The sequence below is a fragment of the Microcebus murinus genome, chromosome 8 (genome assembly GCF_040939455.1).
Source record: "Microcebus murinus isolate Inina chromosome 8, M.murinus_Inina_mat1.0, whole genome shotgun sequence".
Taxonomy (NCBI): Eukaryota; Metazoa; Chordata; class Mammalia; order Primates; family Cheirogaleidae; genus Microcebus; species Microcebus murinus.
Window position 1 is genome coordinate 26,889,293 of NC_134111.1, and position 16,708 is coordinate 26,906,000.

Sequence of the window (16,708 nt, forward strand, 5' to 3'; positions counted from 1 at the left end):
TGCACTTGCCAGGATTCATTCAGCACAGTGTTGGGCACGGATAAGGTGCTCAGCCAATATTAAGTGTACAAAGTGGAAGAACAGATTAGTGAGATGCTTATAACAGGCCTAGCATTAGGTCCTAATGTAAGGTCTACATTTTAAAGTTTAATGGTGCTATCGTTTTAGAAGTTCAGTGTCATCCACAAGGAAATCAGTATTGTAAATATTGATAATAATTATTATAACAATATAATTATATATCAATAATATATATTATAATAATATATAATATAATAATAATATGCCATGGTTCCCCACACATTTTTCCAACATTTCCAGACACTTTACTTTTAATGTAGAACAGTATAGAAAGGATGTGAGTCTATAGCATTGGGAGTAGAGCACTGGGAGATTTCTGGCTCCAGCATAATTCACTACTGGGATATGAGCTGTAGCAGTTATCTTGGAGAAGTCTCCAAAGACAAATGTGAGATGTTAAGAGGTATTCATTGTATCTGTTTCTGAAGAGTATTTCCACTGAGCGCTGTATTGTGTGTGTGAATGAGAGGCAATATGGTCAGTGATATATTATTCCTCTAATATTCAACTGGACCTCAAAAGAGGATTTTATTTGAAAGATGTAAAATAAAAGAGGCTTTGAATCAGGAGCCAAATGTAGCTATCAGGCATTGAGAAGTTCTCAGTGCTCAGAGAAGGTGTCATTTCCACCCACATGTGGAGTGTTTGCCAGAAGACAGGCCAGCTCCAGATTTCAATTGGCGAAGACCAGGCAATATTTCACAGTGCCCAATCCTTGGGTTGGGATTTGGTGGCTCAGTCTCCAGAGACTTCTGGACCAGGTCTCTGGTGAAAAATGATATCTGTTGCTGATGTGGGTAGGGCTATCTCATTCATTAGGAACCAAAGGCACTCTAGAGTTTAAAAGTTCATGCTCATAGGAAAATATTTAGGGCCTGATTACAATTATATTGGTTGCAAATGCACAAAGTACAAAATCCAGATTAACAAACAAATGCAATGTTATGTCAGCTTCATTCATTGTCAAAAAGTATTCAAAAAATGTCATCACATTTGAAAACAGTTCAGATGTGCATGATGATTGCTTAGAAACCACAGCTGATTGTAAGTTTGGTTTATTACTTGAGGCCTAATAAGTTCAGAAATGAAAAATAATTTCAGAAACAAACTATCTACAGAAATAATGATGCATGGAGTCTGCAGAACATTTAAATGGCATCAAATCTGGGAGACCAACTGGGAAGAGGTAAGAGATGGGCATATTTTAAAGGGTGTTAAAAGAGTATTACATAGGTATCTTACTTCTTTATAAAGTGAGGCATCTAATGAGCCCTTTACTTTCAACTAAATCATTTATGGCATACAAACAGATAACTCTGAAAGCAGAGAGTCTGATCCTTAAGTCCATAGTGCTTGTTAGCCAATCTGGAAGAGGAAAAGGTGAGAATTTGATTTCAGGTAAATAATGCTGTGCAGTGCATCTTGTGTTATGTGTGCTTAATGTAAAAATGCTTAAAATTGGTCTTAATCTGCATGGGTAAGACTAGTGCTTAGTGTTTTCCAGTTGACCACATTTCTTTGGTATAATAAGAACTGGTAAGTTGTGGAAGGGAGATGACAACTCCAGTTTCAGTTAAAGGAATTGTAAGTGAAGGCACAACTCTCTCTGGAATAGAGCTATTTCTTAGCATGCTCTGAACTTTGCTTGATAATGTGAAATGACTATTTTAAAGTGTGTTTTATTCCTTTCATAATCATATTGCGTGTACATCAACAGGTAAGAACACACTGGTGGTTCCCTTTCTGCCTACTCTTAATTATGTTTTTAACATTCTAGGACATTTGGTGAGTCCTTCTGTGCAAGCCTTTAAATGTTATTAGTTAATATAGCTGTCTAGTATTTAGATTGAATAAATTTCTCATTTTCATTTCATTATCTCATGTTTTTAACACATTTCTAGCTGTGATAGATACTCAGGTACAATTATGCAATAATAACTTTAAGGTCCATTTTATCGATATGCGCACTTTTCAGAAATAATATTTCTATAGTGCTGTTAGCTTTCACACCTTACTCTTTTATTTTTTTTTTCTTTCATGAACACGATGAAGCATTCGTTGCAGGTATTAGTTTCATTCTTGATGGACGAGGCAACTGGAAACCGTGGGCTGCTGGAGTGAAGTGCAAGGCCATAGTTTTTAGTTAATCCCCAAAGAAAGGGCTGCTCTCCAGATTTCCAGATGATTCTCCCATGAGTCCATTTTTGTGAAAAAAAGGCAGGATCTGCAGTTTTAGCCAGTGATTCTCCAGCTTCCGGCTCCCTCCTGTCCCAATTAAGCACATCTCCAGGGAGAGACTAACCCACAGGCTCCATTAGGAAAGGGCCACTTGTGTCTTGTCCGACTGTGTGTACCCAACATGCCACTGTAATAATTGCTACTAAGTATTCGTTGACTCTGTGAATGAGTGAATAAATGAACGAGGGTAATAACTTCTAGCAGAGGTCTGCCCATTGTAGCTGGGGCTCTCCGCTGAGCTTAGGAAGAGTGGAGCCTGTATCTGACACTGGACTGTCACACTCTTTGAGCACACGGCTATTGTAATGGCTCTCCTGGCCTTGCTCTGCCTACTCTGTCCGCTCCATAACTCTTCCCAGGCCAACTTCAGAGCCAGTTCTGGTGCTGAGGCCACTGGTTTTAATCTGTTCCTCTGCCCCAGGGCAGGTTAGGGAGGGAGAATTCATACAGGATTGGACAAAGTAAGGGAAAGTGGCTCCTTGCCTCATAGACTGAGATGGGGTTGGCAGTGCTCTCGCGAAGGCATTAAAGAAGTTAGTGTTTGTGCAAGACTTCCACACTGTGTCTGTGTGGTTTCGGTATACTGCCCATTCAGCATGGTCCTCTCCTTCCTTTCTTCCCTTTCCCAGAATCAACTAGCATGCTGTCCCCAAAGAACTGCCATGGCTGAATTCTCCTCTCCGTGCAGTGCTGCTGCGTTGCACTAATGAATGGTGCAATAAACAACCCTACACAATGCGTCGCTCTGTGTGCTGGGAGGATATTGTTGAGGCCTCTGTTCCCTGCTTTATATCGTGCCTTCTCGAGGAGGGCCGCAGGGACAAATTTCTCTATGGTCTCATAACCAGGAATAATTGTGTCTCTCCTGAACAAATGGCTCGTTCTTTGTTTTAGGGATGCTGCAGTTCATGTAATGGATCATGTTTCCCTCTTCATGTAGCCTGTCTGAAAGCTCAGATTCAAATTTATAGCCTACCTCTGGCAAGTGTGTAAGACTTCCTTGCAAGAATTTGGTCTCTCTTAAACATTTCTGCATTTTCCCTTAGATGCATTTTATTTACTTATTTTAACTTTAGTTTATCTTATTGTAATAGATGCATTTTTTGGATAAGCTTTTGATAAACCTTTGATAAGAATTTTTTTTGATAAGTCCTTTTGAGCAAAAAAGCAGGTTATAAAGAAATAAAATTAAAGACCAGTGTGTTCATGCTACATCTTTAGGTTTTTTCTTTTCTTTTCTTTTTTTTAATTCCCATGCCTAAATTTCACAACTTTCTTTCCTTTAATCTCAACATCAACCCACCACTGTGTAGTGTCATAATCTTTTCTGAATCAGCTTTTTTTTTCTTTTGGTAGAAATTTGCCCATTGCATTGGAAGTTAAGGTGTGTTAATAACTGATCTCTGCGCCTGCCACTTCCTAGCCATGTGAATTTTGCTAAATTAATTAACATATTTCATTTGTAAGAAGAGTAACAATATTTATCTTATGTGAAGGTTGCAAGGATTATGTGAAATACTATATGAAAAGTGTGTAATAAATTATTTGGCCTTTGTTTAAGACAGTCTTGAATTTAAAACTGCACTGGAGTTTAACATCTTTACTCTTTCACTCATTAGCTTACAACCTTGGACAAACCACGTGCCCTCTTTGGACCACATTTGTCTCATATGTAATTTTATGGCATGATCTAGAAAGTTTTTAGGGTTCTAGCTTTACTACTCTTAGTTTCCAAGGCTGGCCCTCAGTAACCTGTCATGAGTGTGCTGTCACTCTGTGCTCATTAGGAAAGGCATGGCTATATCCACCTGGGCAGAGAGAGGGGGTGAGGGAAGGTTTCCCTGAAAATAAGACAGGGTCTTATATTTATTTTTCCTCAAGAAGACGCCCTAGGGCTTATTTTCAGGGGATGTGTTATTTTCCCTTCAAAGCCTCAGCTTGCAGCACGCACAGGATGGCCAGGACCTGACAGGGGGAGCCGACCTTGTTAGTGGGGCTGCCTGCACCTTTCTGGTCACCTCTGGGATAGTAGCTGTCACAATGGGGCAGATGAGAAGGACTGCTCATCTTCTTTACCACTCTGCGACGAAATGCATGGGTTGTGCAGATACGTTGCGTAGCCACGCCCATCACTAGGTCTTATTTTTGGGGTAGGGCTTATGTTGCGCAAATGCTTAGAAATCCTGCTAGGGCTTATTTTATGGGTAGGTTTTATTTTCGGGGAAACACGGTAGCTGAGGCAGGGAAATGGAAAGGCATGTTGTGCTGGTCTTTATGTTCTTCACTGCTGTTGATTGTGGTATTTGCAATGGGTATTTAGAGAATTCAATACCTTGAATTACTTGAGATTATAGACCTGAATTCAAGTACATTTCAAAATACATGCCATTATGGGTGCTGCTCCCGTGTAGTAAATGGTCTGCAACCCCGTTGCTTGATGAAACTCACACTCCATGCAAGCAATTCATGCAAAGGTGCCTAATGAGGTAGCAGTGGGACAAAGGGAGCTGCTGCTGATGGCCAATGGCCACATTGGCCCATGATCATGTTTAGCTCAGTCACAGAGTCAATCAAAACAAGTGTATGTGTCCAAAATATGGTTTCTATTCAGAAACTATTAGGCAAGAGAATATCCCAAAAGCAAGACAGAACTCATTTATCAAAAAGATAAAAAAAGTATATAATAGATGATGTGGAAGAATAATCCACCCTGAAATGAAGCTACACTTGTGGCAATTCATCAAGATATAGGAGAGATTTCTAGTTAAGAGCACAGCACTTTTTTAGTGTATGATGTTGGCCAGGTTATTTAATCTCACTAAGTCTCAGTTTCTTCATATCTCAGGGGGAATATTGGTGCCAAACTCACATGCTTGCTCTAAGGGGATGATATAAGTACCTGAGATATGTTAGTTGTAGGTAACTATTATTATTCAAACTGTCAGTCTGATTATAAACCTCAGATTCACACTGGCTCTCAAGGATTTGCTACCCCTAATATAACAAACTATGCAGATTATTCTTACAAATAAATCTTAAAAAGATGATCAGGCCATAGAATGATTGAATAGAGTGTAAAGGCAGAGAAAAAAATCCTAATAAATTTTTGAATCAGTGTACCATGTCCATTAGTTTTTGTCTTGTCATTTTATCCCTGGGATTTTACATTAAAAAGGTAATGATCTACTTTTGCTCTTAATTGATTTCATTCTGTGTATATGAGGCAGGATTGTAAAGTAAAAACATTAGTTTCCATAAACTACTCACATTACTCTCTGGTCCTATTTTGTCTACTTTCGAAGCTTCTGTGTCTTATATTTGTGTGGGGCAAATATAGATTTGCTCAACTTGTTCAGTATTATGACCCTGAATCCTGAAAAATCTTTATTTTGTAATATAATTTTAAAAAAGTTAACCAGAATAAAATGTTAAAATAAAAAAAATCATCAACCTTAAAGAAAGTAGTGGTAAAGTACTGTGGAACTACTGTTACAAAAACAGAGAAACCACTGAAAACTAGTTTGGTTTGGGTTCAAGTATTTTTATCTCAATGAGCTTCAACTTTTGCTTTGGTCTTTTGAAAATTCAGTGAAATTTTGAGATTCTAAATGGCAACAGCATGTGGTAGTTATAGCCTTAGAACATAGCACCTGGGAGTGGTGGTTTTCTTGTGTTTCACTCTTTGAATCTTTCGGAAGAGAAGTGAAATTCTATAATCTGAGTTTCATTAATTCATTTAGTTTTGACCTATATTTTCATGTGCAGTTTCTCCTATGTCAAGCCATATGTTTGTCCATTTGGAGTTGAAAACTTCATAGATAATTTCCTAGGCAGTATTTTCATACAAAAGAAATTCGGGTCAAAATCTAGGATCCTGGCTGCCTAACACTTAAATATCAGGATATTCTTAATTTAGTTTTAGATGTTCCATAATTATTCATTTATTTTTGGATTAATGCACTAGTTTTTTAAAGCAGTTTGACCACAATTTTTATTAAAAAATTAATTATGGTAAAAACCACCAAATTTATCATCCTAACCATTTTTGAGTGTGTAGTTCAGTAGTGTTAAGCATATTGTTGTGAAGCAGATCTCTAGAACTTTTTTATCTTGCAGCACTGAAACTCTGTACCATTAAAAAACTCTTCATTTCTCTCCCCTCTGCAGCCCCCTCTTAATTCTATTTTTAAATGGGGTATGTATATATTTTGTGATTATGATTTGATGAGGCCAGAGGTCACTTAGGTGGATTGCAAACTGTAGGGATAGTATGTACTGTGTACTTACTTGAAAGGTATGGACAAGTGGCTGGAGTGCTACGTAGTGCCCCGTAGTCAGCATTTGTGTTAATTGAACTATGCGATACTACTTAATGGCATACCTGAAGTACTCGAAAGACAGGTATTACTCATAGTTTTGAGTAGTATGGTTTATAATTAAAATCAAAACCAGAAGTGGGATAAGTTAGAAAACCCTGATAACGAAGGAGGACAACCTTTGGAATACGTAAGTAATTTACAGAAGTTGTGAAATTATTTTCTATTAAATCTTTAAAAAAGGCATGGCAGGGTGAGGTCACTCGGGCCTGTAATCCTAGCACTTTTGGGAGGCCGAGGCAGGAGGATCCCTTGAGATCAGGAGTTCAAGACCAGCCTGAGCAAGTGCCAGACCCTGTCTCTACCAAAAATAGAAAAATTAGCCCTTGTACAGTGGGGTGCACTTCTAGTTCCAGCTTTGGGGGAGGCTGAGGCAGGAGGGTCGCTTGAGCCCAGGAGCTTCAGGTTGCAGTGAGCTATGACGCGCCACCGCATTCTGGCTGAGATGACAAAGTGAAACTCTGTCTCAAAAAAAAAAAAAAGGCAAATATTCACTTCAATATTGTGGTACTAGCAGAATGCCAGGGAATATGTTAAGCAGCTCCTTAGCTAATTCCTTTCCTAGACCTTTCAAAGCTATGAATAAGGAGTGTGGTTTGCCATAGCACAAGGCAAAATTCAGAAGGAGCGGGTGTTGAAACTTGGATAGTGATATCGTAAGCCTTGTTTGCTTAAGTGAAAGCATGTCAAAAGTGCTCAGGGTCCTAATGGGAAATTAAACATCACGGAAGAGGTTTAAGTGCCACAGAGAAGAGTAAGGCCCTGACATTCTGGAGCAGTTCTTCTTCACTGACTTAAAAAGTCAAGATGATATGTTATCTTATTGACTACCTACCATTATCCTCTTAATAGCTACCATGTATTAATAGCAATACTTTGGGTGAAACATGGTGTGGTGATGACGATGTGGATATGGTGATGATGAGGAGAATGGTGATCACCTAGACTCGCAAGGGATCCATTCTTCTACCAGATCTCTCACTTGGTATGTCCCAAAGTTTCTAAGCTCAGTGCTCAGTGACACTCTCTAAGCCTTTGCAGGGTTAAATTTACAGATCTCATGACCTAGAGTTGCCCAAGTCTTGGTATTATTAGTGTGTTTCAGGTACATTTTACATTGAACAGGTTTTTATGTGTCAATCTGGGAACTTAATGATCACTTACAAATCTGTTTCCTTGGTAAAAACGTATTTTGAGCCCAAATCAAATAAATTAAAAATTTTGAGGAAATGACCCTTTTTAAGTAGGAAATTGTTTCAATTTGTAGTTGTAATTCTGTATCAGCATATAATAAAATATTTTAATTTCTCTTTGGAATGAAAGCTGTAGCTTAATTTTAATAATAAAGGAGAACAGTAGGGCAGCTAAAAAATTAACTATATTGCCTATATTAAGTTCTTGATACATATTGTTTGAATTAATTAAACACAAAGTCATTTATATTTAGTTATTTGACTTTGGAATATAGGAGAAGAGTTCTTAAACTTCAGCTGCATTTTACAATGATGTTTTTTCTTATTTTGTTTTTAAGATGAATTTTCATGACTCTAAACTCTCATGTTTTGCCTACTCTGACTTTATTCTGAGTGGTGGGGAGAATTAACCTAAAATTAAAATTCTAAGTTAAAAATTAAATTAAAAAACAAATTCAGAATATATTTTAAGTAATCTGTAAATTACTTGGCCCAAGCACAGATAGTTAAGTATTAAGTAGTAATAGGCTACCAGAAAATGTGGTAGAAAGGAATGAATAGTTAGAGTGAACTATTTAAATCTGGGTTTCTCCTGAGGATTTTTGGTTTGTTCATTTGTTTGTTTTTAAGGTCCTTTTTATAGTGGGATATAAGAAGATAACTCCATTATTAATTATAACATATTGGTATATGAAGGAAAACTATATGCAACATTTTTCTACATTCATCCATTGTCTGAATTGAATAGCTGATTTGGACTCTATGCCTGGGTTCTTTCCCCTTTTCACATTCTCATCTGATTTTCTCCCACATGAATGATGAGGGCAGTCTTCCTGGTTGGAGGAAGACTGTTCTTAAGAAAAAAGTTGCACTTCTCCATAAGGACCAGAACTAATTTAGTGAGCAGTCTTTGACCAGAACTGTCATCTACAACTTGGGAACTTTAAACAATGTGTAAAGGTCCCAGGAAACAGTAGGAATGGCACCAGCTTAGAACCTTAGAGAGTTTGTGGATATGTTCATAGAAACTATAATAATTTCATCAATAATTACCGAGAATGGAATGTTTTGTATGTGCCAAGTGCTTTATGTTTAATTCTCACCACAAAACCTTGTAAATCTTATGATTAATCCCATTTCAAAATGAAAAAAACAGAGATTTAGAGATGTTAAATCATGTTCCTCAAGCTTATGCAGATGATAAAATAGGCCTGGAATTTGCCCAAAGATTGTCAGACCCTAACACAAACATATCACTTATTCACAAATATGTCAATTATCCTGCTAGCACTTGCCTCAGTGATGGCTGGGATTTGAGACATGGTTGTCCTTTTTTGGGTGACCATTTTACCCAGTTTTGCCAATTAGCTAAATGTGACATTATTTTACAGTTCTCCTTTGTTCTGTTACTTTGTCTTTTTCACCTCTGGTTATTTTCCTTCCACTTATCATATCACTCTTAAATTAGAAGAAAAGGCTATGATTCCTGCCCATTCTCTGCCCTCACTGCAGAACCTGGATTAATTAGGCTACAACAGCAAAAAATATGGTGACCAGTCTGTTACACTGTCTATGCTCTTTAGCCCAGCCATCAGAAGGAATTTAGATTAGACTTACTCAAGGATATCCATGAGTAATAACTATGAGCTTTGTCATAGATAACTGTATTGAGTATGTTTAAATGTACAACTCTGTTTTTCTATTATTATGTGATATTTCATGTTGACTTGTCAAACTGAAAAATACCCATATTGATTTTGCAGAAAGCTTCACATGTGAGATAAATGCACTCAAAGATTCCTCACAAGTAGCTCTTTGGAGCTTCAGATGTGAAATGGATCATTCCTCAATCTGTAATAGACCCTTCTGTGAAGCTCTTCAATCAAACCAGGGAATTCAAGGTGAAATTAAGGGGAGGATTGGAAACCCCTACAGGGGGACTTGAGTGAACTAGCTGAGAAAGGAACCTGAGGTATTTGCCATGTGCTGCCTCTTTTTTTTTTAGTTCTTTTCTTTAGCATAGGAAGGCTGTCAATCAACATTTGACCTTACATGCTGTTTGTGCATAATACCTGGATACAACAAGACAAGCTATAGGGGGGGTGTCACATGCACCTTTGATTTCTTTCCATCTGTTATTTTCCTGACAACCTTTGGGTTATTTTTAAAGTATGCGTTTGTCATTAGATTTTCTCTCTCCATTAAATTATTAATTATATTGTGATAATTAATAGGATGAAATTTTATGTCTTTTAGAAAAAAGCATAAATATCCTTTCTGAAAAGTTAGTGAGTGACATGATGACTATTTTCGTTAGAAAGGATTGATATCTTCTGTTGAGTAATGATCCTGATAGATATATCTTATTTAGAAATAATGTCTGTAGATCATGTAATAGCTTTTAATAACTTTGTATCCTGTAAAGCAATAAGACAGAGTTACCCTTATAAAGACCATTATTCTGAAGTTAATTTTTGAGCCACATTTTTAATTGATTTGGTGCCATATTTTCAGCTGGACATTTCTAGGTCCATTTTTAAAGAACTCTAGAATTTTCAATGGGCTATTTAGTTTGGAGGAGCAGTGACTCCTGACACCAAACTAAGTAATAAAAACTATGCCTTGGAATTTATGCTCAAACATGGAGTATGTTTGACAGTAGTTTTTGATGTGCAGGCTGCTGTGAAATGATTGCTATCCCATAACTGTGTCATGGTTTTCCTAAGCCATGGAGACGGTGTTGTTTGTAAAGCTCAATTATTAGTATAATCTTAAGAGCATATTAATTGCCCAGGAGGTTTATATATTTGTTCTGTGCATGTGATTAAAGATCATGGCAGTTTATACGGCATAATTTTAGAGATGAAGAAAATGACTATTGTAATGCTCGCTACTCTCAGTTTCCTCTACAGCAATGCCCTTACGCCTTTCTTTTGCAGGCATTTTGTAGCATCCTAAACAGAAGGATATTGCAGGGAGCTGATTCTGCTTTGATCCTTGTGCTTGTTGTCAAAGCGCTTGGGATTGAAGAGACTGTTGGCTACAATTGACTGTGACAATTAGGAGATGATCAGAGCCCTAGAGTGGAGCACTTAAAGGGTAATTTACATGTCAGTTTGTCGAATAAAAAAAAAGATATTCAGCTAAGATTTTTTTTTCCCCCTCAGAGCCTTGTAAACTGCAATTTGTGCTCTGGTAAGGAAAACCTGGCAGAGGAGTTAGGATAGCCATTACCATTTGAAAAGAAGCAATCAGAAGGCCGCTGCTGAGCCCTTTGTCCACTAAACATGCTGATTTGCAGGCAGTGAGTGAAAAAGTGGAACCGTCACTAAATAAAACCGTGAGCTAGGTAACTACCCTCCACCCCAACCCTTGGTGGCTTTTTAGTGTTGGTTAAAGGTTTTTTTTTTTTTTTTTAATGTATCATAAATCCTAAATTTGCTATCATTACAACACGGTTATTGGTCATGAATGTCCTTCCCTCTTCCCCCCCACCAAAAAAAAAAAAAAAATAAAAAGATGCCTTGAGAGAGTGGTAGGTGGAATACAAACCAACAGTCCATGGAAAGGCTGAAGCTACCAGTTGTATCAGATTTTTCTTATTTTTTTTCCTTTTGTGTACCATTGCAGTTTTCCCCTTGTCATCCTTTCACTATGCTATCTTCCCTCTACTATCAATGTATTCCTAGGTTTTTTTCCATTTGTATTTATACTCCAGTTTGGGAACAGTATTTTTAACCTTCACATGATTAGACCATTTATTTGGGTGCACTTGGCTGAAAAAGTAATGTAGCATCAGTCCAAGATTTACTATTCGCATGTGATCATTTCTATACTCTTCTATTAGCTAATCCATATATACAACTTAAAAAAAAGCTAGAAACCTGAAAGAAGAGAATTGCCAGTAAATAGATGATGATAGTAGTTATACATCATCCATTTAATTGTCAGATAGAATAAGAAAAACTAAAATTATTTCAAAAATATTTTAGGCTTTTTTCTTGGAAATCATTACTACTACCACTATTACTAGGATAGAGATCCAAGATTTTCACTTGTATAATTGTCTGGAAAAAATAGTTAATGTATCTACACAATCATCTTGTGCAAAAATATCTAAATTTGGTGTATGTTTAATTCAGGGATATGTATTAACTTCCAATTGCAGGTACATTTTACATCCCATTTTTTTTTTTTTTTTAGATATTTGGTTATGATAAGAGGCACTTACAGAAGGGCAGCTTGGGGTTCAACATGAGTCTGTCTTTACTGATAAGAGCCAAGAACATCCAAGGCGTTCAGAAGCCAGAGGCTCCAACTCTGAGCATGTATCTGCCTACGGCTGTTCTCCCAGTCCTTCACCTGGACACCGTGTGTCCGGGTTTTAAGGCCACTCTTTGGTGAAAGAATTTACTATCTTACACTTCCAAATAAGAGGACTTTTATTTCTTTTCATTTGCTTCTAATATCTTAATTTCTTAACATAAAGAATATTTTCTCCAAGGAATGCCTTGTGAAAGAGGTTGTGTGTTCTCCTTTTGGGGGCTTTCTGAAAATCACAATAATCAGATTATGGAGATTAGTTGAGGGAAGACAGCACATAGACAGATATTGGTGTCTCCTCTGACTGCTTTGCAGGAAGGCCCTTAGCTTCTTTATAAAGTTTTTAAACTCTCTGATTTGTGTGTGTGTGTGTGTGTGTGTGTACATGCCCGCCTAGCAACAAACACATAAGCAAGAATAAAATAAAATTGAATAAGGTTATTAAATGCAAAGAAGATAAGGAGAGAGAGAGAGTCCAGCAAGGTCTGGGTTTCCTTAGCATGCCTCTGCAGGATGCAGGCAATGGTAAATCTGTATCAAAAATCAAGCACAGCAGGAGGTGTTCGTCTCCCAGGTAATGGGTGAATGATGAGCAGATGAGCCATCCTTCTATTGATTTCAGCATTTTGTTCCAGCCAGTCACAATTAACTTTGATTTGTTTTTACTTTCCTCTTATAGGTTTGCATTTAAAACACTCTTGGAGCACTAATTGTATAAAATTCTGGTAACTGCACATTCTGTTTTTAGAGAGATAATGAGTGAATGACTGAAGAGGCAGGGATTGTTTGCCATTCGAAGTGGGGATCGTCAGAACACCTCTACTTGACTGAAATTGTCTTGCAAGGTGAGCTGGAACGAGAATCTTGCAGCTAAAATGAAGTGACTGTGCATGTGGGTCTTTTTTTTTTTTTTGATATTTCTCTTCATCAGAGAATTTTGCAAACTGTTCTGGGACTTACAAGTTGATTTAAATTTTACTTATAAGACAATATTTAAGTCAATGATATAAAAACATTTTAAAGTACGCCTATTTGACTCCTAAGTAAATGGGAACCTTTTGAAAGCTCACTTGGAATTATTTGAAATGAGTTTTTCCTTTTTACCATCACCATGTTTTTTTCAATATACAAATTGCCATGTTGTGACAAAATAAATTATTGAAATGCTTTGAAAAGTTTTTAGAAACACGCTTAAGGAAACAATATGTAAATTGTTATAGTCAATGCATGTCACTTTATTAACATTGCTGCTACTGAAAAGTCCTAGAACCTTTAGTACAACATTCCAGAACATTTATTGTCTTGGTTTAATAAGTAGCTGTTTCTCTGTAATTGTTTGGAGGTGGCACAGGGATTGTCAGATTTAGTAAATAATAATAAAAAAATGCCTGGTTAAGTCTGAATTCCCAATAATGAATGAATAGTTTTTTAGTATGAGTATGACCCATGCAATGTTTGCACTGGCAACCCTAGCGGGCATTTTGATTCGATAGAAATTACAACCAGGCATTGACTATATAACTTAATTATCTATCAATGATCATTTATAAGTGATTTTACCTTTTACTGTCAGATTAGATAGTCCAACCAAGCTTTCCCCCTTTAAAATAGAAACCAAAGGCTTTTTAACTCCTTAATGCTAAGTTTAATTTCCTCCATCATGTTCCCAGAGCAAGTTAGGACTTCTTATTTCAAGTAGGTAGTGATACCAACCTTATTATACCATGGAGACTTCAGGAAGGATGGCGGAGTTTAACTTACTTGCACAGATCAAGCTCTGACTAGACTGTTTGGTGGTTACAGGTATAGAGACTTGAAAGATGCATTGAGCACATATAATATTTGTGGAGCCACGTCTTTCCTTTTGTGGCAGTATTGTGACTACATAGGTAGCCAGGTTTGAAATCCTTGTGATTCTGATCCTGGTAAGAACTTCTGGGAAGGGAAAGATTCTATGTCCTTGTACTTTCATTTTGCTTCATTTAACTTTGGTCACAATAATCTAGTGGCTATGAAAGAAGCTAAGCTAAAATGTGCAAGAACTCAAATATTTGATTTCTCTTTGGGGCCAGTATTCATGTTTGCTAGTACATTTTTCACTGTCTTGATGCTTTCCATGGCTTGTCAGAAGAATTATTTGTAGAAGATAAGTTTAGACCCTGTGACCCATCCCTTAAGAGTTCCCTCTCTGATTTCAGCTGTAGCTTCAGTGGACAGTTCCTGGGGAACCCTGTTTGTGCCTGGACTGCCCCACTCCAGAACACTCTGTGATTCTCCCAAGTATCTGCCTCAGAGCCTTCTCCAAAGTTGCGGGAGCTTGCTCAATCCTTCCTCAGGCTTAGCATGGAAATGTGGGGAGAATGAACACCCTCAAGGGCAGCCCTCAACCAGTGGGAGGTGGGGGCCTGTGGACAAATATTCCATCCACCTGTCTTTTGAGCAGGTAGTTCTGAGAGGCCCTGTTTTCAACAACAGGGATCTTCTGTACCCTTGGGAACATCATTTGGCTTTTCCTCCAACCCTTTCTCGCTCCTTCTATTCCCTAGCTCCTATTTCTAAGAAATAACAACATGCATCCAATTCCCTGCATCAGGCTCTGCTTTAAGTGGAACCCAACTAAGACACTCCGGATGCTCTTCTTTATCCAGCATCACACTTCTGTCCTTGCTCTAGTTCTAGATATGTTGCTTCCTTTGGTTCCATCAAGATTTGCTTTCCTTCTTCTCAGAGGAAGAGAGTCCTGCCACTGTATCTACTGCTACAGCTAAGTCGTATATTCACCTCATCTGAACTCCCCTTCTTTGTAACAAAAACCATTATTGAATGCCCACTACATGTGGGGGAAATGCTAAGGGATCCATGAAGATTGTTTCATTTAGCCCTCACAATGTCCCCAAGAAATAAAACCAGTATTTCTATTTCATAGGTGAGGAAACTGAGGCTCAGAGAGATTATTTTTCAATACCACGACTCTAGTAAGTGGCAGAATAAGCATTGATTTCTGAAGTCTCTGACTCCAAATCTCATTTTTTAAACCACTATGCCATACCATAGAGTCCATTCTACCATTTAAAGATTTTAGAAAGGAAAGTTTCTTTATCAAATACTAATATGAATTGCTAAAGAGATAATTGGGTAGGAAGGAGGTTGGGATTAGAGAGTTGGCTTATATCAAATAAGGCAAACATTTTTTTAAAAAGGTCCTCATATCAACTTATAATTGAACAAAAATTCCGAAATATTCACTCCATCAGGAGATTTGAAGCTCCGTAAACCTATGTTTGTTTGGGTTCACAGTGCCTTACACGTGGTAGGACTTAATCAGTATACATTGAATGAACCAATTGGAGTATTGTAGAAAACAGTTTAAAGTGATTTCAGTGAGCTCAACTTTTTAGTGATCCACTTTCTTAAACAATTGACTTTCAAGATGATGCAACTTTCAAGATGATGTTACTTGAAAAAATTCAAATCCTAATGGTGTCTCCCATAATTTAAGACAAAGTGTTTAGAACAATGTTACTATATGGTTCTCAATGAAATATGGTAATTTAAAGCTATTGGGAGCAAAGGGAGGCAGAAAGATTCCATCTGATGTTACAATAGACACACATTTAGAGAGGTCTGGGATTGCTGGAGTGCAAAGGTCAAATGTAGTAAACTTGAACTTCCGTGGAGACAGAGAGAGGCTACCCAGAAGAAGATACAAGAAGATCTGGTTTCCACTTGGAAAAGGGTGGCAGAGTTAATAACTCTTCTTTATGATTTAGCTTGGGGAATATGAGGACTCATGGCAGCTCTTTTCTGTCTGACTTTCTCTATCTTTCTCTCTGACAAAATTAATGTATTCCATAAATATTAGAATTCTGAGCTCCTTAGGAACTGACTGCAGCTACATTTGGGGAGCAATAAACCTAGCATCTTTATCTTATTGCATCCCTTGAAGTAGAGTTAGGGGTTCACCCATGCAAATCTTTGCTGACTTTTTATAGGTAGAAATGCTATTCTCTTCAAATTGCCATAATGTTAGGGACTCAACTCTATGACATTTTCTAAAACCTTCATGAGGTTGTTAGTTTTGAACAATAAATAAAGCTGAGCCCAGACTGACAACATAGTGAGACCCTGTTTCTATAGAAAATTAAAAAAGAAATCAGCTGGGTGTGGTGGTGCACACCTGTGGTTCTAGCTACTTAGGAGGCTGAAGCAGGAGGATTGCTTGAGCCCAAGAGTTTGAAGTTGCAGTGAGTTATGATGATGCGACTGCATTCTAGCCTGGGGTACAGAGTGAAACCCTGTCTCAAAAAAAATGCTGAGCATGTGCAATTTCTGTTTGTACCTTGCTGGTTATTGTTGGGTTTCTTATGGTAACCATAGTAACTAGTAGCCCTTCAAGAATGAGAGCAGAAAGTATAGCAGTTCAAATGCCATGTCACTGGGTGAATTGGCAACATCAGTGAAAAATAACAAAGTTAGATGTAACTTATCTTTTCATGA

The 16,708-nt window shown here is 37.5% G+C and overlaps 1 long non-coding RNA gene across 4 annotated transcripts in view; it reads left to right on the forward strand.

Annotated features, from left to right (window-relative positions):
- Nucleotides 1-16,708, forward strand: part of LOC105860215 (uncharacterized) — an 89,786-nt gene that overhangs the window by 16,893 nt on the left and 56,185 nt on the right. For 2 of the 4 annotated variants that reach the window (XR_012920545.1, XR_012920547.1), the window contains 3 exons: nucleotides 9,652-9,789; nucleotides 10,828-10,987; nucleotides 12,960-16,408. This is a non-coding gene — a long non-coding RNA (uncharacterized LOC105860215). Of the gene's footprint in view, nucleotides 1-9,651; nucleotides 9,790-10,827; nucleotides 11,238-12,959; nucleotides 16,409-16,708 lie in introns of those variants that run through there. The other 2 variants (XR_012920546.1, XR_012920548.1) reach the window with 2 other exon arrangements.